Here is a 23629-nt window from a genome sequence, read left to right as displayed (position 1 = left end):
CCTCCAGTACAGGCGACAAAATTTTACGAAGGTCCGTGGAAGTGACTTCAACCACTGGCCACCTGCTCCAATGGATCAGTACATGTATATTTAATGGGATCATCACAAATGGTCGATGTCAACACGCAGACGGTATTTGTTTCCTATATATCGGAAGAGAGAGACAAGGAAAAATCTTATTGCGTTCTGACATTGTTTTTGTAGTTCATAGCTTTACTCCACTGGATGTAACAAAAATAATGAGAGACTGTGAGAGACTGTGCTGTCAACAAAGACTCTGACACCATTACACTGTGGTATTTCTATCGTGGAAATCAGCAATCCGATAAATGAGATTGGGCCATGTGCAGGGGGATATCATTCGGTGTCAATGAATCGTAGGTGTTATGCTTCTGAATTTGTTTGTGCAGTCCGCGTGTATTCCACATAGTTGAGAATTTCCTCCTGTAAGTTAAGTGTGATACTTCGCGCGTTGTGATAGCTCTCTGTCTGTCAGTCTTGTAATTAATGGAGCAGTACCGTCGGAATGTGATGACCTGGCTTGGGGTATCAGTTCTCCGTGCTCTGGCAAACGCCGACTATCGTGCAAGAACATACGTCACATAAATAAAAGACGCGAAGGCTATTTAACTGTAATTATGCCCTTTATTCCTCGACGAATATGTGATAACGACGATGTTGTGTGAAGCAACTCTTTAGTAGCGTAGTAATTGAAATATTTATTTTCATATAATTTGAGTTATTTAGATGAGTTATTAAGTCAATTTTTGTTTGCAATTTATAAGTTTATTAATATAAGAAAATAACCCCCCTCCCCCCAAATCCGGTGCGTCCCCAGGTGGCGGATAGGGGAATGCCAGGCAGATATGCAGGGTACGCGGGAAATAAAATACCACCCTTGGACCAAAATGACAACCAAAATCCATGCTGCGTCTGACTTGGAGCAAGTGGCAGTACAGTCAGCATCTGTTCACCAAGAGGTGCGGCAGCAACGTGTGTTGCCGGCCGGGGTGGACGAGCGGATCTAGGCGCTACAGTCTGGAACCGCGCGACCACTACGGTCGCAGGTTCGAATCCTGCCTCGGGCATGGATGTGTGTGATGTCCTTAGGTTAGTTAGGTTTAAGTAGGTCCAAGTTCTAGGTGACTGATGACCTCAAAAGTTAAGTCCCATATTGCTCAGAGCCATTTTTTGCAACATGTGCTCCAGGAACTGACAACCCCTGGTTCTAAAAACCTAGTGGACACCCGCTGGACACCATTGCTTACGAGCAACCATCGCTTGTGCAAGTAATAACAGCAATACAACAGTTGGTAAACAATCCAACTGCCAATAGACGGCAACCGGGCATTCGGATTCTGGGGGACCAGGGCTTCCACGAATACAGAGAAAATCAGAGATCTCTGGCAAACTCCCAAATGGTTCAAATGGCTCTAAGCACTACGGGACTTAACATCTGAGGTCAGCAGCCCCCTAGACTTAGAACTACTTAAACCTAACGAACCTAAGGACATCACACACATCCATGCCTGAGGCAGGATTCGAACCTGCGACCGTAGCAGCAGTGCGGTTCCGGACCGAAGCGCCTAGAACCGCTTGGCCACACCGGCCGGCGCAAACTCCCGCTCAAGGCAACAACACACTTTGGGACTCTCAACATAAACACTCTCATACAGCCTGGATAGCTGCACGACCTAATGACAAAACTCGATAGGCAGAAGATTCTAATCCTTGCGCTTCAGGAGACACGTATCACAGACGAAGACACTAGGACTACGGCAAATACTGCATCTGCAAAAGCAAAACTGACATGCGCGTTGCCAAAGGCGCTCCACAACTGGGGATGGCCTTCATGCTTCACAAGACCATAGTCAAATCCATAAAAGAAGTTACATCAGTAAACAACCGACTGGTGACTATGCGGGTTCAGTGCGCCAACAAAAAGTACACACTGATCAACGCACACAATCCAACTAACCAGAGTAACAAGAAAGGCCCATAGGCCACAGAAAAATTCTGGTCGACCATCGAGAAAGTGATGTCCTGGGCAACTTTAATGCACAGATCAGCACAGAAAAACTAAACAGGAAAACAGTCGGTAAGTATCCTGCTCATAGATTTACTAACGAAAATGGCACACGGCTCATAGAACTCTGCTAATGCAACAACCTCAAGCTCATGTCGACATCCCTCAGAAAAGACCCCAGAAAACAGAAAATGTGGCGCTCACCAGTCCAGCAGTTAGATGAGTTCCAAATCGACCATGTGGCAATCTCGTACCCAGTACAGCAAGAGATCCACAATGTGAGGTACACAGGGGAGCCAGCATCGACTTGGATCATTACCTGACACGTGTCAAAATCAAATTCATCCCAAAGAGAACTTTCAGCAAGAAAACCCTCTCACCAAAATTTGACACAAAGGAGATCGCAGAATCTTGACTAAAATAAGCCTGGGAAAAGAACATGTAAATGTCTGGCAAAATTTCCACCGAAAAATTACAGAAAAAGCACAAGCCCTCATTCCGCTGAAGAACAAACACCCTTGATAGGACACCGACTGCGAGAATGCACTCGTCACTAGGAAAGTTGCATATCAGAAATACAACAGCAAAATATCCCCAGAAGATTTACATGCTTTCAACGAAACACAATAAACAACCGCAAAATTATCAGACAAACCAAGAGAATATTCATGAAAGAACAGTTGGACTCCATAGAGGACAACTTATGTAACTACAACACAAGTGATTTATACAGGACGTTTGCAGGACAAATCCGAGGATACACACCACCGAACTTCTGCTTCGGAAAAGTGATGGAAAATTGGCACTGACAAATAAGGATAGCCGCAAGGTGCTGGCGCAGTATTTCTCAGAACTTCTGAATTGCCCAGAACTCAGAGAGATTCCTAGAAGAAGAACCGACATAGAAGCACACAGACTCACTACCCCCGACATAAGAGGAGGTACACACACACACATCCTCGTACTCAAAAACAACAGAACACCTGGTGAAGACAGTATAGTGGCCGAACTACTGAAAAACCTCGGACCAAACTCACTTAGATTATCACAGACATCTGGACATCAGAAAAGCTGCCAGATGACTGGAAATGAGCACTGATTCACCCATTACATAAAAAAGGCGACCGCACAGATGTAAACATTTACAGGGGCATTTCCCTACTACAAATCACATACAAGATCCTTTCAGCACGCCTACTCAAAAGGACACAGGACCAGCTGGAACATAAAATCGGTGAGTACCAGGCCGGCTTCCGACCTCGACGCTCCCGCGCAGAGCACATGTTCAATTTGAAGGCTACGCTGAAAATCAAAGCCCTCAGAATTACGCCAGTCATATGCACTTTCGTTGATCGCCAGTCATTGTTCAACATCCTACACGAACAAGGTCTGGACAACAAGACACTGCGACTGATCAAACAGACACTGACAAACACGAAGTCAAAAGTTAAATTTAGGGGAGGGGGGGAATCTCTGATCTCTGAACCCTTTTAGATTAGGACAGGCATGCGTCAAGGTATTCGTCTCTCGTCATTCCTTTTCAACCTAGTGTTGGACAAAGTCATTGTGGAATGGGAGAAATAGCCGAAATTACAAGGATACTGGAAGCCAGTGCGACTAGGACGGCCCAAGGATGAAGTCGAAGTTGACTATTTAGATTTCGCGGACGACCTGGCACTGCCTGCAGACAACGAAACCACAGCAACTAGGCAGGTAGAAATTTTCAAAGAGTGAGCAAATAGAGTACGGCTATAGATCTCTTTCCACAAAAGAGAGTTTTTGTGCACGAAATTCAACACACTGAATTTAAACACAAAATATGGAAAATTCGTCACTACAATACTATAATCAAACCTTAGGTGCTTTTCGCCTGCGAGACACTGACACTATACACCAAGGACGACCTAGACAAGATCCTCACACAGGAAAGAAAAATTATCAGCAAAATTATTGGACCAAAACTCACAGACGAAGGATACAGGCTTCACGCCAGAGACGCCACAGAGAAGTTGCCCTACCTCGCAGCGGACATCAGAAAAAGGCGACCAAAATTTTACGGTCACGTCAGCAGACTCCCACAAACCAGACTCACCAACAGATTATTCAGATACATACAGAGGCTCAAAACCACTACACCTTGGATGGTACAAGCCAAAATTGATGTATGTCAGAGAAGAGAGCACCCAAAGACCAAAGTGGACCGAAGAAAGGATGAGGACCTTTAGCGAACGAATGAAAGAGTACTGGAAGAGCCGTCCGCAGCTCGTGGTCGTGCGGTAGCGTTCTCGCTTCCCACGCCCGGGTTCCCGGGTTCGATTCCCGGCGGGGTCAGGGATTTTCTCTGCCTCGTGATGACTGGGTGTTGTGCGCTGTCCTTAGGTTAGTTAGGTTTAAGTAGCTCCAAGTTCTAGGGGACTGATGACCATAGATGTTAAGTCCCATAGTGCTCAGAGCCATTTGAACCAAGTACTTCAAGCACAAGTAGTCATAAATGCTTCGCGTGGTCTGATAAAGGCCTGTAAGGTGTTTAATAATAATTTATTTTATTTATTTACACGAATTGGCCAACTAAGGACCGCGTTACAAATTTTATTTCATGTTCACTTTTTTCTTCCTCTTCTCTCGGGCTGCTCTTCTGCCTGCTGCCATTTTTTCCAGATGTTCAGCTGTTAGCTTCCTGTTGGTCTTCGGTTTTGGAGCCTGAAAAATTTCGAATTCAGTTATTGCCTTTCTGTATTTGTCACTATTCACTGCGTCCATTTCTGTAAGTCCAAGTTCACCGAGGTCTTTCCTTATTCCTTGCAACCAAGAGTTGGGGTTTTCCTCTATTGAATTATATTGAAGATTTTCTTCGTTAATCTGTCATCATCCATTCTCACCAGATGACCAAAGAACATCTGCCTTCTCTGTCTCACTTCCGTTGTGACTGGTTTAATAAATTGGATTTAAAAAGGTTCAGAAACCTTGCCTCGAAATTTGACTTTGGACTTGGTATCTGTCAGTGTTTGCTTTACTATCTCTCTAGTTTTTCTGTCAATTCCAAATTCCTCCAGAATTCTAATGAGGCTTTCTCTGTCTATAGAGTCATATGCTTTTCTAAAATCAATAAACGTCGTAACATGTGGTTGACCAGCACATGTTCTAATTATGTTTTTAAGGTTAATAATTTGCTCTGAACAGCTCCTACCTTTTCTAAATCCACCTTGGTATCCTCCTACCTGTGCGTCGAGAACTGGTTCAATCCTATTTAGTAATATCTTCGAAAGGACCTTGTATGGAACGGATAGAAGGGAAATCCCCCTGTAATTGTTCATATCTGATACGTCACCCGTTTTGTGAAGTGAATGCATAAGTGCCGTCCTCCAGTCTTCTCGGTTCTCCAAATTTCCTTAATAACTGTACCGATGTGCAGTGCTACTTTTACCTCACCTAGTTTCAAAAGTTCAGCTGTGATTCCATCTTCACCAGAAGATTTGTTGTTCTTGAGGGATTTTATAGCTTGCCGGACTTCATTTAGAGTTGGTGGATGTGATTCTGCAGGGATTTCTTCCGGAGTTTTAAATTCCGGTTTCTCTGGAGCCTCTTTACACTTGAGAAGGTCTCCGAAATAGTATGCGAAAATGTTGCAATTTTCTTGGTCATTTGTACCTAATTTCCCTGAATAGTCACGAAAATTTAAACTGGGTAGCTCGTAAGCTTTCCGGTGTCTTTTGAAAGATTGGTAACAGTCTCTGGATTTGTTTTGAATGAAGTACATCTGTATTTTTGAAGGGATAGTCTTTCATACAGTCTCTTTTCGTTTCTGATTGTGTAGGAGGCTATTTTTCTACCTTCTCTGAACGTTTCCATGTTGTTTTGTGTCGGCTTCGATTTAAATTTTTGCCATCCCTAGGGGATCATAAATCAACCATCAGGGTTCAAATGGCTCTGAGCACTATGGGACTCAACATCTGAGGTCATCAGTCCCCTAGAACTTAGAACTACTTAAACCTAACTAACCTAAGGACATCACACACACCCATGCCCGAGGCAGGATTCGAACCTGTGACCGTAGCGGTCACGCGGTTCCAGACTGTAGCGCCTAGAACCGCTCGGCCACACTGGCCGGCCAACCATCAGGGGTCATAAATCAATTACTGTAACAATAGGTTTGCCTGTGAATGTATGCAACCCACACTAATAAAACTCACCAGTATTGCCATTACCCTACTACTAATTACGCGTATCACACAAAGTATATACTGTTTAAGAAACGACAAAAAACCAATAGCTTAGCATATTAGCAGCAACTATGGTAATTCTCGTTCAGTAAAGGATGACACAAAATACTCTTCGCGCATAGTAGAGAACCCGACAGATCGTTCGCTGTCGTCACCAGCAGAGTGGCTTCCGCTGTTAAACCTCTGAGTGTACCTTTGTATGCCAAAACATCCCCATTCAGCGAGCAAGCATTTTAAATATTGCACTGGTACTAGTCATACTTTTACAACTTACTTTTCGTTTATAATAGTATTTAGGGACATAAGAAAGTAAGTTACGCATATCGTCCCATTGCGCCACTCTTGTTGCGCATTTTCAGAAGAGGGTACATTTTCCGGTTCTCCTGCAGACACAGTTCTGCAGCGGTACAGATGAATCACAGTCTGCGAGTGAAACGGTGTGGCAACAGGAAACGTAAGCGGGATAATACGATTCTTGTGAACAAAACGTCTTAATTCCGCGCAAATTCACCGTGAAATTATAGCGATGTATGGACCACCAACCACAGTGAAATGCTACCAACAAATTGACAAAGGCCCAGATGTGGGTGAAGCTGATCGGGAAGGAAGTAAGATCTTGTACCATGCGATTTCCATCTTATCGGTAACATGAAACAACGTCTGATGGGAAAGAGATTTTCCAGCGCTGAGGGTGCTCACACAGCGGCTCTCGAATGGCAGCGTGACCGAGGAGCGGGTTTCTATCATCGAGGAACTTAACTACTGATACGACGTTCTGAATATTTTTTACGAAGTCCTGGTGGCTCTGTTGATAAATATTGCAATGTATCCGTGTCACTTTGAAGAGTAGTCTAACGCTCAATGAAACTTACTTTTCGAATACCCCTCATAATTCTAGACGGTACAACGGACAGTAGATGCTATCGAATGGCACTGAGGCACTACAATCTGCTTTTTCTCCGAATGTGTCTCTGTGCGGCAGCTCTTTATGAAAGGAGCGGAAATTGTTTCTCTCCTTAAAACTCCTGGTACATTTCGTAGTACTCATTACAATAAAAAAAAAAAATGGGGCCGGCCGAAGTGGCCGTGCGGTTAAAGGCGCTGCAGTCTGGAACCGCAAGACCGCTACGGTCGCAGGTTCGAATCCTGCCTCGGGCATGGATGTTTGTGATGTCCTTAGGTTAGTTAGGTTTAACTAGTTCTAAGTTCTAGGGGACTAATGACCTCAGCAGTTGAGTCCCATAGTGCTCAGAGCCAAAAAAATGGGTAAATGAAAAGCTGTAGTTCTGGCGTTATCATAATTGTCCAGAAACAAAACCCCCTTTTGGTATGCCATACATCAATAACATATTTCGGTCCTTTATTCACCATCCACTTTCCTAACGTCTTATTTCTCATGATACGAAACGCTTATCTCCTCTTAGCAAATACATTAGAGGAAAATTGCATGGGGAATACTCACTACAGTAACACAGGACTTCGATGATTTGTAGTGTACCAGCCTTTGAGCACACTATAGTAAAATTAACTCGGTGTTCTCTTTATACAAGTGCTACAATCATATGGGTTCAGTTTAAGTAAATAAATTGGCAAGGTTCGAATGATTCGTCGGATACTGATAAACTGCAGTTTGTCTACGAAACAGTCTGCTTACATACCGCTAGCACGGTTTGTACTGATATATTGTTAAGTATGTGGGATCTATTCGCGTTGTCCAATAGTGGCATCGATTCCCTGTAAATAAAAACAGGATGAATGGTCACAGGATTGTCTATGTCGTAGAAATATATGTGAGAATTGCTGAAGAATCTTAAGAGACGGCGTGTCGAGGAACGACGTCATATTTCTCCAGGAAACCTATTTGTAAATTCAAGAATTGATTTACCGGAGTGAATCCTCGAATTCTCTACAGCCACTTACGCATCGCTTTCACAATAATCCTTAATATAAAAATAGGGCTAATAATAGTTTACGCAGAGGCATGGAAGCAATCTCTGTTGTTCCACGCCCCATCTAACAATAGGACGGGGAAAAACTTGAGTAGCCGGTACAATAAAACGTGACCTATACGACGTATTTTATTTTGGTTTTTAAACGAGAAATATACGTGCAGACATGGTAATAAACAATGTTCAGACCCACATTTGATCTGTTTACTTTGATGCAGAGTGTAGATTATAAAAGCAGCAGCCCAACGATTTACAGATCTGCAGTAAGTGTCAATACGAATATATTTACGCAAATTGTCAAAAATGACCCAAGCAATTATAAATTCCGCCTATTTCCCTCTGCACTATCATCCTCCTTTCATGGGAAGACTTTGAGGGACTTGGTCGATTTGAATATTGGTGGAATGAACAATCCCGCAAGTTTTGGACCATAGAGCAACAAAAAGGAACAGCGTTCATGCGCCCGGCCCAGTTTGGACTGCGCCAATGTTTACCAGACGCTTCAGTCTTGTGTGTGAAAATCAAATTGCCAGTTTTTACAAAACAACCTATCACTGACTCGTTACCCGCGCATATTTAAGATATGGACTCGCCGTCAAGCGTCAGCACAGCCGGAGGCTTTGAGAGAGACCACCACTCCGTTTCGCCGAAACGGCCGGCATGGTGACGAAACGCAGGAGACGGCGGCAGCGGCGGCGGCGGCGTACGACTCGCCCAGCGGCTCGCTCGCCGGCCTTGAACTGCTTTGCAGCCTGGCTTCGCGAAAGAAAAGAAAAAAAATGGCGCTCTGCGAACTGAGCAAGGACGCCGTTGGTGCTGATACCCGTTGCTAAAATTTAAACAATGCCGCTCTTCTGGCCGAAAGGCCTGGCTATACACCACTCACGAACCAAACCGACCTGTATTTCCCTCTGTGGAAGGCCGAGCAGCTATTCCCTAAACTAGTAGCGGCAAATCTATATTTTAATCCTCTAATTATAGCATCTTAAATCCTTTAAATCCAATAATCTCACTCCGGAACACCACGACACCAGTGCCTCATTCTAGTCCTAAATGTAGACCTACTTAAAATGGATGATTTGATAATCTTGCACCTCAGAATCCACTTCAAACATCCGCGAAACGTAATTGGTAACATCCTCACTGCCCTGTAGACTACCTGTTAAACTATTATTATTATTATTATTTGTAATTACGTATGGTGTAACTGGACTGATTCGTAACAGGTTTCACATTCAAACCACTGAGCAATGTGATGCAATAGTTGAAAACACGACAGGACTAATCTGAGTGGGATATGATGAGACGACGTCACGTACAACGTACATTATCGGAAACATTCCTTAACGAACAGCGACAAGTGGAAGCGGAGTGCAACTTTCCAGCATTACATGTGACACGTCTATCACCGTCTCTGTGCATTTCAACTGGAGGAAAGCCACTGAAAATATAACAAAAATATGTAAGCAACTCTAAATGGCGTTCGAAAAGACTAGTTTCAGTGGTTAATCTAGTTGTTTAATTGTACGCAGCCATGCACACAAACACACTGTACCTGCTCCGCTTCACAACTAAGGACAGAAACAGTCGTCTCCGAAACAAAAATCCTACGTCACTTCCTTTTGCCATCAATATCAATGGATGTCTGTGATAACGTGATTATGGTTACATACAGAGTGCAATTTGAATATACCGGCATGTCTTTCAGACCTCCTTAGAAGGTGCTCTAATTCGACCTTAAAGAAAATTTTGTACGAGATAACAGAGAACATGTACTAGTACTCATTTACCAACATCAATATTATCTACACTGGTGATCAAACTGCAGATCGCTTCTTTTTATACCATATGGCTTAAGTTTAAACTGTTTGTGCTGCAATAGACACACGAGGTTTAGCATTTAATTTATGTCACATGGACTCATTTCTGTATTCATAGAAAGCTCTAACAATCAAATACATCGAGACGACAGTATAGAACGTTCTCCATGCAAAGTATTCTCCTCCGTATATCAACAGAGGATTGTGGAGCCCTAGTACGAATGTACACTGTGCAGTCACGTTAATGCGACCAACTGTCAAAAGTTTGAGTAGTCACATTTTGCTGCAAGGACCACTGCAAGATATGCAGGAAGAGAGTCAATGAGGTTCTGGAAGGTACCCACAGGGATGTGGAGCCATGCAGACTCGAGAGTCGCGGCCAGCAGCATTACGTTTTTCGGTTGAGGGTTCATGGAACGAACAGGCCGATAGAGATAGTCCCGCAAATTCTCGATTGCGTTTAAATTCGGGGAGATTGCTTGCCAAGGGAGTACAGTCAACTCATTCACGTGCTCTTCGAACCACGCACGTACACTACGAGCTGTGTGACACGGGCACTGACCTGCTGGTGGGTGCCATCGTGCCGAGGAAAAACAAACTGCATGTTGGAGTGGACATGGTCCCCAAGGGTAGACGCACTGGGCTTCCAGACAGACAAGATCACCCAGAGAATGCCACAAGAACATTCCCGAGACCATAACACTCCCACCTCGAGCCTGCGCAATTCTCAAAATTGTTGTAGGGAGTTTGCTTTCAGACGTTTCATGCCGTACACTTCAACCGCCACCTGTCCGATAATGTATAACACGTGATTCACCTGAAAAGTCCACCTGTCGCCACTCAGTGTACGTCCAGTTGCATTCGTCCTCGATGAACAGCTGTCATCATGGCGGGAAGGGGGGGGGGGGGGGGGGAGTGAACCAGGCGCCTGCTGCGAAGGCACATACGCAATGAAGAAGGTCGCTGAACGGTCGTTGAGGTGGCACTACTGATAGCCCCTCAGTTAATCTGGGCGACAGTTTGCTCACCAGCTGCACAACCACCCGAACCGTACGTATCTCCCCAGTCGTCGTTTACCTCTGTCATGTATGACCCTTGGTGCACCACTGCTGCCTCGGCATCGGTTGTCGACAGCGCCGTTTTGCCATGCACGGTATACACAGAGGTGTGAGATACCTCCTAATATCGTCACGGACATCCTTTTGATCGGCGTAATGCAGCTACACGACGTAGCATGGACTCACAAGTCGTTGGAAGTCCCCTGCATAAATAATGAGCCATGCTGCCCCTATAACCGTTCACAACCACGAAAATGTTGCCGCTGCAGGATTTTGTGCACGTACTGACCTCTAGATTATGCTCCATAAATGTTCGATGGCATTCATTTCGGGTCATCTCGGTAGCCAAACCATTAACTCAAATTTCCCAGAATACTCTTCAAACAATCGCGAAAAATTGTGGCCCGCTGACAGGCGCATTGTCATCCATAAAAATTCGATCGTTGTTTGGGAACGTGAAGTACATGAATAGCTGCAAATGATCTCCAAGTAGCAGAACAGACCAGAGCACCCAGTCCATTCCATGTAAACATAGAACACACCATTATGGCGCCACCACCAGCTTGCACTGTTGACAACTTGGGTCCATGGTCTCGTGGGGTCTGCGCTACACTCGATCCTTGACAACAGCTCTTATCAACCGAAATCTGAGCTCATCTCAGCATTCCACGGTTTTCCAGTCACCCGGCATGGCCACGAGCACAGGAAAGGCGCTACAAGGGATGATGTGCTGTTAGCAAAGGCACTCGCGTTGGTTGTCTGCAGCCATAGCCCATTAACGCCACATTTCGCCGTAGGCCCTACTGTCCTAACGGATACGATCGTCGTACATTCCACACTGATTTGTGCGGTTATTTCACGCAATATTGCTTTTCTGTTGGCACTGAGCACTCTACGCAACAACTGTAATTTGGTATTCTCGGCACACTCTTGACACTGTGGATCTCACAATTTTGAATTTCATAACGATTTCCGAAACTGAATGTCCCATACGTCTAGTTCGAACTACTATGCCGCGTTCAATGTGTGTTAATTCCCTTTGTACGGCCATAATCACGTTGGAAACCTTTTCACATTAATCAAATATGTACAAATGACTGCTCCCTCAATGATCTGCCGTTTCATACCTTATGTACGCGATACTAGCGCCATCTGCGTGTGTGTGTGTGTGTGTGTGTGTGTGTGTGTGTGTGTCCACACGGTATCCCACGACTTTTGTCACCTCAGTGTACTTTAAACACGGCGGCATGCGAAGTCTTTACACAATTAGCGATTTCGGAAACATTTCCACCGTTGGTCCGAAAGCCAATGGTCATGCTCTTTTGGGCGTCAGATAAATTACTCCGTTTTCGCAATACGACAACAACTGCACTATTTTCCACGTTCCCCCGACACGATTTTTATACCCTTCACTGCTAGTGCTGCCACCTGCCGTCTCTGTTGTTGCACGTTGACGTCGGAACATAGGCGGTGGTCACATTAACGTGACTGTACCGTGTATATTTATACGCTAAATATGGGCACATCAAGTTTCTCATTTCGTACGAATGACCAAACACGTCGGTTTGAACAAATTTACATCAGAATGAAGCTACGTGAATTATTTTTGTGCTTCATTCCTTATTTACGTCTTATTCACAATGTATTATTTCCCAGTTTTATTCATTTAGTCTTTCTTTGTTTCCAGTCTGCACACGTACACTACCTGATCAAAAGAATCCGAGCACCTATTAGAGGACATTAATACGGCGCATGTACACTTTCGCCTTTATGAAGGCTTCAACTCTGCTGGGGACACTTTCAGCAAGGTGTCTGAATGTCTGAGGAGGGTGGCAGCCCAGTGTTCCTCAAGAGCCGAAATCAGATAAGATAGTGATGTTGGGCGTAGGTGTCCGGAGCGAAGTCGACGTTTTAACTCATCCCGAAGGCGTTCCATTCGGTTTAGGTCGGGACTCTTGGCATGGCAGTTCATTACGGGAATTTGGTTGTCCACAAACTATTGCCTCACAAAGCCTGCTTTGCGACAGGATGAATTGCATGCTGATACGATCAGTCACCACCTTTGAACAGTTCCTCTACTGTATGTAGTACAAAATGGTGTAAAATGTGTTAATATCCTATTGCATTTCGCGTTTTCTCAACTACGAAAACCATCACCCTTCCGTAACATAACCTCCTCAGTACTTCACTGCTGGCACTATACATAATGGCAAGAAACGAATTTTTCTATGTGCCTTCCGCAATGCCCTATAGTTATCGTCAACCGGCACATAAAGTCCGCTTGCTCTTGGTTCAGCTGTGGTGGTTCCTTGCCGTTCCCACGTCACTGTCACACCACCAACAGTCGACTTGGGCAGCTTTCAAGGGCTGAAACGTCCCTGATGGATTTTTCCTTCAGGTGACATCCAGTGACTAGTCCACGTTCTGAGTCTGTGAGCTCTCCTGCCCGTCCTATTCTGCCGCTACTGCTTCTCTGCTGACGACACAACCCCAGCTGCGGTTTGTACTGCCGCGAACACATGTTGTCACAAGTGTGTCGAGAACACTGCAGAGGTTTCGCTGGGAAGCCCTTACACATCCTCCATACAGTCCCGATCTCTCCCGATGCAGTTTTGGACCCCCAAAGAAAGATATTCGTGGCGGTCGATTTGCTTCGAACGAAGTGTGTACGCTTGGGTACAATCATGGTCAGGTAGGCAACCGAAAATATGTTTCCATGAAGGCGACGACCGTCTTGCCACGCAGCACAAGGACATTACTGAAAGGGCTATGTAGTCTGTGGCTGACAAGTTACTACCTCAAAATTTCCATTCTGATGATTTGGGATTTGGAAAACTCACAGAATTCACTACCATACATGACAACACAACTTAAATGTCGACTTACATTACTGATGACTGAACTTTGAATCCTAAGTCAGCACCCACAATTTTACATCTCTGAGTTCCCTAAACTACGTCAGCTAAAATACACAATGGTACACTATCAAAAAATAATTCTTCAAAATGTTCTTGACTTTCTGGCTTTGTTCTGTGGTATTTATTTATTCTCTGGCGCAAGTAGATGTTTCTGACGCTATCTGGTCATTGTAAATTTTCTACCTCTGATGAGATATTTTGCTCTCAGTAGTTTATTTACTAACTTACGTCCTTACTCACTCTGTGGTGTAAACTTTTGTGGTTAACGTCACTTGGTTGCACGTGTCACGCTGTACAACAATCAGTTACAACCAACGCGAATGAGATACGAAGAATCTGGGAAAGTACAAAAAGTATTCATGCAGGAATAACATGTCCTTATCTTGCGGCAATGATCTGTCTGCATCATTTTACTAGCCACAGAAAAATGAAAGTAGGAGCAATAAATAAACAAGCTGTTTTGATCAATAGATGCCGAAGCAAGCTGCTTTGATCAAGAGATGCCGTAGCTGTGTGCACTGTGATAACTGTAGCGGTGGAATGGAGCGGTTGCAGGGCGAGGTTGCTAGAGTCAGACTCACTGCGGTACTGACCAACAAAAGCAGAACTTCGACGGATGCTCTACTGATGTTAGATGAAGCTTGAAGCTATTCGAGGCAATTTGATGGTGATAAAATGAAGTGTAGTGTTTCCCAATCTACTTTCAACATTACAGACAAAATGTATTAGGTAAGTTCTCCTATTATGATACTATTTCTGCCATACAAACAAACTTTTTAACAATATTTTCCCCTTCTTAACAATATGGAATCAGTCGGAAATTCCTCAAATTATGCTAGTTCTTTTCCTTAGAACAGAAATGTATCCGTTGAACGAGTGGGACATGATTTTTTCGGATATGCATTAGATTTACCGAAGAATGCCGAAGAAATAGGTAAGGTCGTTTATTGCGGAGCTAACTACTGAAATAATTTGTAAATGACTGGCGAATCTCGCATACTCACTGTGAGAAGCTGTAGCATCGCTTAACTCGTTGAGGAAAAGGTACGGATTGTGCATTAGTGTACGGTACATTCTGGAACTTAACAACTAGTTGCGTTATAATGTTAAATTACCGATCAAGGATATTGCTCGAAACAGTGGGCGAATATAAAGCAATAAAGGCTGTTGTTTTACGCATATTAAGAGCGGCTCGAGATGCCAGCGCCACAAGGACGGAATTTCCTCGTCATGGAACTCAATAGGAGCCATTTGAAAGAATTCTACACGAGAAAAATTCAATTGTGTATAAGTTGTATGCCTATCATTTGTCTGCATTCTTTATTGTTCGGGGTGGACTTTCTCTAACCCGAGTTCGCTTGCTGGAAGCTTCTCAGTGCATCTTGGATGCTTCTGTCAATGTTTCTGAGCTGGACTAACTCTCAGAAGATTTCACACGGTAGCAGTGTTGGAAAAGTATGTGACATGGCGCCTATCGGTAATCAGATGTGAATTGGCAGAAGTTCTGCAGAACCATCATGAACGTTATTCAGTGGGGAAAAGACAGTCAGTTTATAATCATTGCACGAATTGCTTCAAAATACTGCTGTTAAATAATTTTCTAGTTTTCTTCTGAACTGTTGCCATTGGAGAGTTTGTCGTGCACCCTCATGATCGACAGTAACTTCTGCCACGCGATTCAGCACCATAAAATTTTACTGCGTGAATGATTCTTTCCAGTTCTCTGAGGTTCGCACGATTAACTTCCTCAAAGTTTCAATCCATGGCGATAAATCTCTTTCGATCACATAACGCCTGCTGTGAAACTTTTGCCTGTGCTTCAGATTTCCAGGTATGGCATCCTGCAGTACTGGACATTAAATGCATGTCTGCAAGTTCCTGTAACGAATAATGTTCCATCCCCGACAATCATCATTGTGAAAAGTGATTACGTTTATTTTGGACATCTCACAGACGGTCATGTTTTATTTATAAAGCTAGTTCCTCCAAACACAGATGCAGCAGGTAGGTGTTTGTTACGGAACTAAAATCATCTATTAACTTCTTGTAATATAAGTTTGCAGCTTGTAAGAATTGTTTACAGAGTGTAATTTTCACCTTATGGCTGTTAAATCTTTTATCATTCTATTGCACTTCCAACATTAGGCCACTGCCTAGTAGATATAAACGTACAAGTAACAAATCAGGAAATTATAATGGGAAGACAACAATATGATGAGGATGTTTGGAGCTTATGGGCGATCAACGGCGAGGTCATGAGCGCCCTTACACTTAATAAAACAAACGAAAGTGGCTAAAACCGCGAAACGTGTTCCACATTCATGCACTCGAATGGAGCACACAATCACTCTATCTTACATGATCTAAAACAACTGAGAAAAAGAACCTATACATAAGATTAAAACAAAAGTAAAACTACAACGGAGCTAAAAGAAAGGCACAGTCAAATGTGACTGGCTGACCGCTTACAAAAAAAACGAGTCGGCGTCACCCTGTTAACACATTAAAACCATGACTTTAATATCTTGGGAAAATTTTAGAAAATTCACAAAACCTTAAAACTCGAACCACATTCGTTTGAACATTACTTAAAAGAGAGGGCAGATCCGGAGGCAATTCCTCCGCGGCCTGCTGGTCGAAGAATAAAACACAGTCCAATAAAATGCAGCTCACAGTTATCCCTACGACACAAGCACCACACACTGGAGGGTCCTCACGCCGGAGCAAGAACGGCTTTACTAGACGGAGCTTACTCTCTGTCACTTCCAGCCACTCGTCCTCCCACCAACGCAAGACACTGGAGCTCAAGGGCGGCGTTATAAAATGCAGGGGGATGGCACACTGAAATACATGATGGTCACGACACACCTCCTCGGCTGCTAGATCCGCCTTTTCGTTCCCCGTCAAGTCTCATGTGCCCTGGTACCCAGCAGAAAGACACCTCCTTCCCCAGTCGTTGTAGTTGGAGGCGGGTATACTGGATATTCTGGACTACTTTATCTGCTGGATACAAACGTTTCAGAGAGTGCAGGGCACTCAGAGAATCGGAACAGACAAGAAATTTCACTGAAAGAGTGTCTCATCTGCTCATCTGCCCGCAAGATCGCATATAACTCTGCATCAAATACGACAATTTCTTGAGGTAGTGGTACGCTGAGGACATGATCCGGGAACACGACAGAGCAACCAAATGAGGCCCACTGTTTAGACCCATCCGTAACGACAGCTACATAGTTGCGGTGCTGATATAAAATGTAAGAAAAGATCGCATTAAATACAGAAGCAGGAGTGTAGTCTCTTCTGTGCTTCACCAAATCCAAAATTACCCTGGGCCTCTGCTGTAACCAGGGCGGCAGACGGATAAAACCATCGCGTTGCGGCCGTACTTGATCCACACCGAGTGACTCCAGCACACACCACACACGGATCCCAAACGGCATTGTGGCTCGTGGTCGGTTGGAGAAATGGCGTTCCAGAGGCGAACGGGCAACAAACTGGTATGCGGGTGGAGTAGGAGCTGACAGGAACTTACATGCCTGATGCATCAAATGGTTCAAATAGCTCTAAGCACTATGGGACTTAACATTTGAGGTCATCAGTCCTTTAGACTTACAACTACTTAAACCTAACTAACCCAAGGACTTCACATACATCCATGCCCGAGGCAGAATTCGAACCTGCGACCGAGCAGCAGCGCTGTTCCGGACTGAAGCGCCTAGAAACGCTCGGTCACAGCGGCCGGCCGTGACGCATGACGAGGAGCTGCTGCCGGATGGTGACTGGCGGTTCACCAGCCTCAACACAGAAACTGGTCCTATAAGCACTTGTGGCCAGCTGAATCCGCCAATGGTGGACAGGGTCATTGATCTTCAAACAAGAAAGCCCCGCCGATCCACACACTGTAACTCACAGTCCAGCCGGGAACGTACGAAAGCCCTATAAAACTAGAACAGACACGCCCTTTCCGCTCCTCAAGACTGGTGGCTAAAGCACTTCATGAAATTTGGCACCTTGAAGGATCTGGCCTTCATATCTCTTAGATGTGCTAACGACGATAATTTATAGTCAAAAATGAGGTCCAGAAACCTTATCGAGTCTATAAAATGTAGGATGGTGTTCCTCATATGCAGGTCAGGTAAATTAAAAATACAACGAGAATGATTAAAACCAACACACACACTTATCTGCAGAAAACTGAAATCCCGTCTTTGGAGCCCACTCCTCTAACCTCCGCGATGTAAGTTGTAACTGACGGCTCACTGGAATGATATTTTCACTCTGCAGCGGAGTGTGCCCTGATATGAAACTTCCTGGCAGATTAAAACTGTGTGCCCGACCGAGACTCGAACTCGGGACCTTTGCCTTTCGCGGGCAAGTGCTCTACCATCTGAGCTACCGAAGCACGACTCACGCCCGGTACTCACAGCTTTACCTCTGCCAGTAAAGTTTGGAAGGTAGGAGACGTGATACTGGCAGAAGTAAAGCTGTGAGTACCGGGCGTGAGTCGTGCTTCGGTAGCTCAGATGGTAAAGCACTTGCCCGCCAAAGGCAAAGGTCCCGAGTTCGAGTCTCGGTCGGGCACACAGTTTTAATCTGCCAGGAAGTTTCATATCAGCGCACATTCCGCTGCAGAGTGAAAATCTCATTCTGGAAACATCCCCCAGGCTGTGGCTAACCCATGTCTCCGCAGTATCCTTTCTTTCAGGAGTGCTAGTTCTGCAAGGTTCGCAGGAGAGCTTATGTAAAGTTTGGAAGGTAGGAGACGAGATACTGGCAGAAGTAAAGCTGTGAGTACCGGGCGTGAGTCGTGCTTCGGTAGCTCAGATGGTAGGGCACTTGCCCGCGAAAGGCAAAGGTCCCGAGTTCGAGTCTCGGTCGGGCACACAGTTTTAATCTGCCAGGAAGTTTCATTGACGGCTCGCTGTTGCAACACTGGAGGAGGAGAAGAAAACTGCAAAATCGACCTCATATAAGAAGCCCTGTATAGGACTCCTTACAACAGACGCGATACTGTTTATGACTATGGCAAAGATGATGATGAAGTCCCATACTCCTTGACGGAGCGTAGGGGAAGATGCGGGAGACCCGCACCGCTGTAGTAGGCACGGTCCTAGCGGAGGTGGTTTGCCATTGCCTTCCTCCGTCCGTAATGGGGATGAATGATGATGATGAAGACGATACAACAACAGCCAGTCATATCGAGGCAGGTGAAAATCCCCGACCTCGCCAGGAATCGAACCCGGGACCCCGTGCTCGGAAAGTGAGAACGCTACCGCGAGACCACGAGCTGCGGACTATTTGCTCCGGAGTCTTGCCTATACACCTCGTTTAAGGTGATACTCCTGTTAACTACAGGGAGATGTGCGATCTTTTTCTGGTTTGAGGACAGGTCTCAAAACTGCCTCTCTCCACGAGTTGGGGTAGTTGCGTGCCTGCCATATAAGATTAAAACATTCGTGGAGGATTTCCTTTGAGGCCGCCGACAAATGACGAAGCGTGCAGTGCCAGATTTGGTTGTGACAGGGTGCAGTATCATGACCCTCGGGCAGTGCCGATTCCAGCTCCAACATGGAGAGAGGGGAGTTGCCGGACTCGAAACTGTCGGATCTTACGTCCAACTTACCCCTCTCTATAGTCGCACGGTATCGACGAAACGCTGGATCCTGGCTTGCATTGGCAGTAGGTTTTGTAAAATGCTCTGCCAGCATCTGTGCGATATCCCAAGGTGTTATTTGGAGACATCCCTGTTACAGTACTACTGTTATTTGTAAACGACTGTTTTTACCCTGAAATCCGCCGAAAGCCTTCCCATACTTTAGAGGGTAAGTGAGAAGGTTTACAGAGTCCAGGAACGCTTGCCATGACCTTTTCTTGCACTATGTAAAGATGCGTCGAGCCTTAACACATGTGACTCGAAAGGCTCTGAGGTGGTCTGCTGTAGGAAGGGCTTTACATCGTCGAAGAGCTGCACATCTGTCACGGATTGCAGAACGCTCATCTGTCCACCTAGGTACAGGTCACCTCCAAAGTTGACCTGAGGACTTGGGGATGCTTAAGTCAGCGGCATGATGGATCACTCAGGTGATGTGGTCCACCCATTTCTGAAAAATGTTGCGATGTTCAAACACAAGCAGCTAGCTGAATGGTATCCAGTTAGCCCTGATGACCATCCATTTTGGTGGGTTCTGTTGAAGCAATCCTCCATCTAATAGGTTAAGAAAGAGTGGGAAGCTGTCACTGGAATGGTTCACATGGCTCTGAGCACTATGGGACTTAACTTCTGAGGTCGTCAGTCCCCTAGAACTTAGAACTACTTAAACCTAACTAACCGAAGGACACAAACACATCCATGCCGGAGGCAAGATTCGAACCTGCGATCGTAGCGGTCGCGCGGTTCCAGACTGTAGCACCTAGAACCGCTCGGCCTCCCTGGGCGGCGTCACTGGAATGAAGTTCATTAAGGACTGCCCACTGAAAAGAGTCTTCAAGGGCTGGAGAGCAGAGAGAGAGGTCGTTAGCTGAGGATGAGCCAGTAACAGCACAAATTTGTGGGAGTACAAGTGTTTAGGATGAACAGTTCTTGGGATGTCATGAGGCCCTCAAAAAATCGACCCTGAGGACAAATGGAGGTCGAACCTCACAAGACATGGTGAGAATTTAAGTCTCCCAAGAGGAGAAATGGTCGGAGGCATTGTTCCAAAATATCTGTGAGAGCCTCAGTGTCTACTGCATCAGATGGAGGTAAATACAGCGAGCAAACTGTGATCCTCTGACACATGTGAATTTCAACTGCAACTGCTTGCAGGTCAGTAGCCAGGGGGAGAGCAGATGAGTCGTGTGCGTTATTTGCAAACACAGCAACACCTCCCTTGGCCATTTCCCCAGTCAGGTCGTCCTTGTGATTGACTGAATATCCCTGTAAGACAGGGGTGCCACACGCTTTAAAATGCATTTCCTGCATACAGATGCACACTGGGCGTTCCTGTGTGAGGAGCTTGAGTTCCTCCAGGTGTGTCCTGAATCCATTAACGTTCCACTGAAAGATGGGAGCCATTTATCATGGGGGTTGCACTTTCACTGTATCTTTCTGTCTGGGAGGGGAGCCTACCATATGAGGAGGCTCTGCTTTGGGGCGAGATGGTTGCCCCAGTCAGACATCGAGTTCCATTAGCTCTAATGAAGAACCAGGAGATACATCAGAGGGGATGTTTAAAATCTTTCATCAAAAACGTGTGTGAAATCTTATGGGACTTAACTGCTAACGTCATCAGTCCCTACGCTTACACACTACTTAACCTAAATTATCCTAAGGACAAACACACACACACCCATGCCCGAGGGAGGACTCGAACCTCCGCCGGGACCAGCCGCAGAGGGGATGAGTTCGACATCTTTCGACAGTTGACTTCCTGGCTCTTTCAGTGGTTGACGCTTAGTCTTGGATTTTTTGTCCTGAGGGGACACAACCGTAGTCTAGGTAGTAGCAGCACTGGACTCCTCTGAAGTGGCAGGGAGTTCTGCAACAGCGGCAACCACAGCCTTGTCTGAAGTCTTCAGTGGAGGTAAGGGCTTAGAAATAACTGCAACATAACAAAGGCACTGGCAGAGGCAGGTACTAGTGCCGCCGGCACTGGCAACTTCCGGTTGTGTAGCAGCATCAGTTTTAGGGACTGTCTATTTTAGGAACAGACGCAAAGGAGGTAGCGAACATCGGGCGCTGTACGGTGCTATAATTCTTTCTGACTTTGTTTTCTTCAACAAAGACAATGCAGTCCCTTCTCCAGAGGGGGAGATCCCTAGAGCAGTTGACACACTTCACAGGACATGGAAACCCAGATCCTTCATGGGCTGTCTTCCCACATTCCCCACAAGTGACTTTTCCCTTACATCCGACAGTAGTGTGTCCAAAGTGCCGGCACTTAAAATTGCGCATTGGATTTGAGAAATAAGGCGCACACTAAGGCGAAGGAACCCAGGCCTAACGTGCTCTGGAAGTTTAGTGCTGCTGAAAATCAGTATAAACGAGTCTGAATTCACAAGATGGCCATCCACCATTTTCATAATTTTCTACACGTCATGTCATGTCTTCCCGGGATCATTCAGGTTTCAATTATTCTCGGGGAATGTCTATCATATCTTTTCGTGTCACAACACATTTGCTGTAGTTCAACGCGTTGTGCAGATCAGTTTCAATTGCATACTACCGAAGGCGTTGAGCTCTTTAAAGGTTCTTCACTTATTGGTAACTCGACGTTTCGATCAACAGTGTCCCATTTCGCAAGGGCCTGACAGATTTTAATGTTCCTGCAGTGCCCTCGAATTCTTTTTGTCGAAACAGCCTTGTTTTCTTTCAACTATTAATTACACATGTTGAGAAACAGAGGATGTGTTGTTGGTTCAGCGTGACGCGTAACGTCATTGACCTGTATTGAGTTGTTTGTTGGGGCGGTGGCTCGCGTCTTCACTTTTTCCTAACATTCGCGTAATTCACATGTTGCAAAGATTCTGCTGCTGGGTAGGAACAGTGATCAAGTGAGACTGACCTTGGGGTTTTACTAAAGCGTAGGAATGACGAAATAATGTTTATCTTATGCGGAGAAGTATTCCAAATTTGTACCGCACTATTTGTAAAGGCACTTTTATAAGCCTGTGTCCTTATTGATTGGACATGGTATTTTCCTTTTCGTGGACGATGGAGGAAATGTGCATTTTAATGGAGCTAACGTGGGAATTTTACGCGCGCCCGTTGAGTAAACAGTGTGATTTACGAACTAGAAATTTCCGTAAACTGCCGCTGGAGTGCGTTGCGATCGCGTATACCACATTGGGGCCCACGTACCGTATGCACAAGTCGCATCGTTACTGAGCGTTCAGCAGCACGTTGAACTTGGCACGCTCAACGTTAACGTTCGAAAGCACGGTCCGTGTGCAGACGGCTTAAGGTAGGCCTGCGCTGCGAGAATGAGGCTTTATTTCCCATTGAACCAACTTACGACCTAGATTCAGGTCACCTACGAATGGAGTATATGGAAATACGACATCGACTAGAATCTATCATATCACAAATGGATTAGGAAAACTATTTCACATTTGTGTGTCCTCCCAACTTTCCGTGAGCTGAAACCGAGAAATCAACTGTTCAATCTTCAAAAATAAAGAGGTATTGTAACGACAACTGTACATATAATAATTTTTTTCTTTATGAATTTAGATAAATTAAATGTAAGCAATGTTTTGAACTTCTTTTTCGGTTCGTATCGTGATGTTAAAGAAACTGTGAGTAACTTTTGAAATGAATATTATTATTTATGTTGGATTTCAAATAATGTGGTAATCAAAGGGAAGTGTATTTAATGTTAAAACTATTGTAAGATGTGAAAATTGTAATTTAAACACTTGGTCCATACGTAGGTAATGCATTAGGATATGTGTAGTAGAAAACCTGTGGTGAATACCCTACCTGTAGGGGAGCGGGAAAAGGTGGAGCAGGCGAGCGCGGGAAGACGCACACTGGCGCGGTTCGGCACAACGGGCTCAGTATAACACAGTCGGAGTCGTGAATCGGTCAGAGGAACTCGTACTGTACCGAGGCGGCTACCCAGGAAAAGTGGATTCCATTGAGCCTCGGATGCACCGAT

At 45.1% G+C, this 23629-nt stretch overlaps 1 protein-coding gene across 1 annotated transcript in view; it reads right to left on the bottom strand.

The window, feature by feature from the left end:
- LOC126253284 (nuclear hormone receptor FTZ-F1) overlaps positions 1-23629 on the bottom strand; it is a 1090123-nt gene that overhangs the window by 463098 nt on the left and 603396 nt on the right. The gene's annotated exons all lie outside the window — the stretch shown is intronic.

This window comes from Schistocerca nitens, chromosome 1 (genome assembly GCF_023898315.1).
Source record: "Schistocerca nitens isolate TAMUIC-IGC-003100 chromosome 1, iqSchNite1.1, whole genome shotgun sequence".
NCBI classification, from domain to species: domain Eukaryota; kingdom Metazoa; phylum Arthropoda; class Insecta; order Orthoptera; family Acrididae; genus Schistocerca; species Schistocerca nitens.
This window is presented reverse-complemented; position numbering and strand designations above follow the sequence as displayed.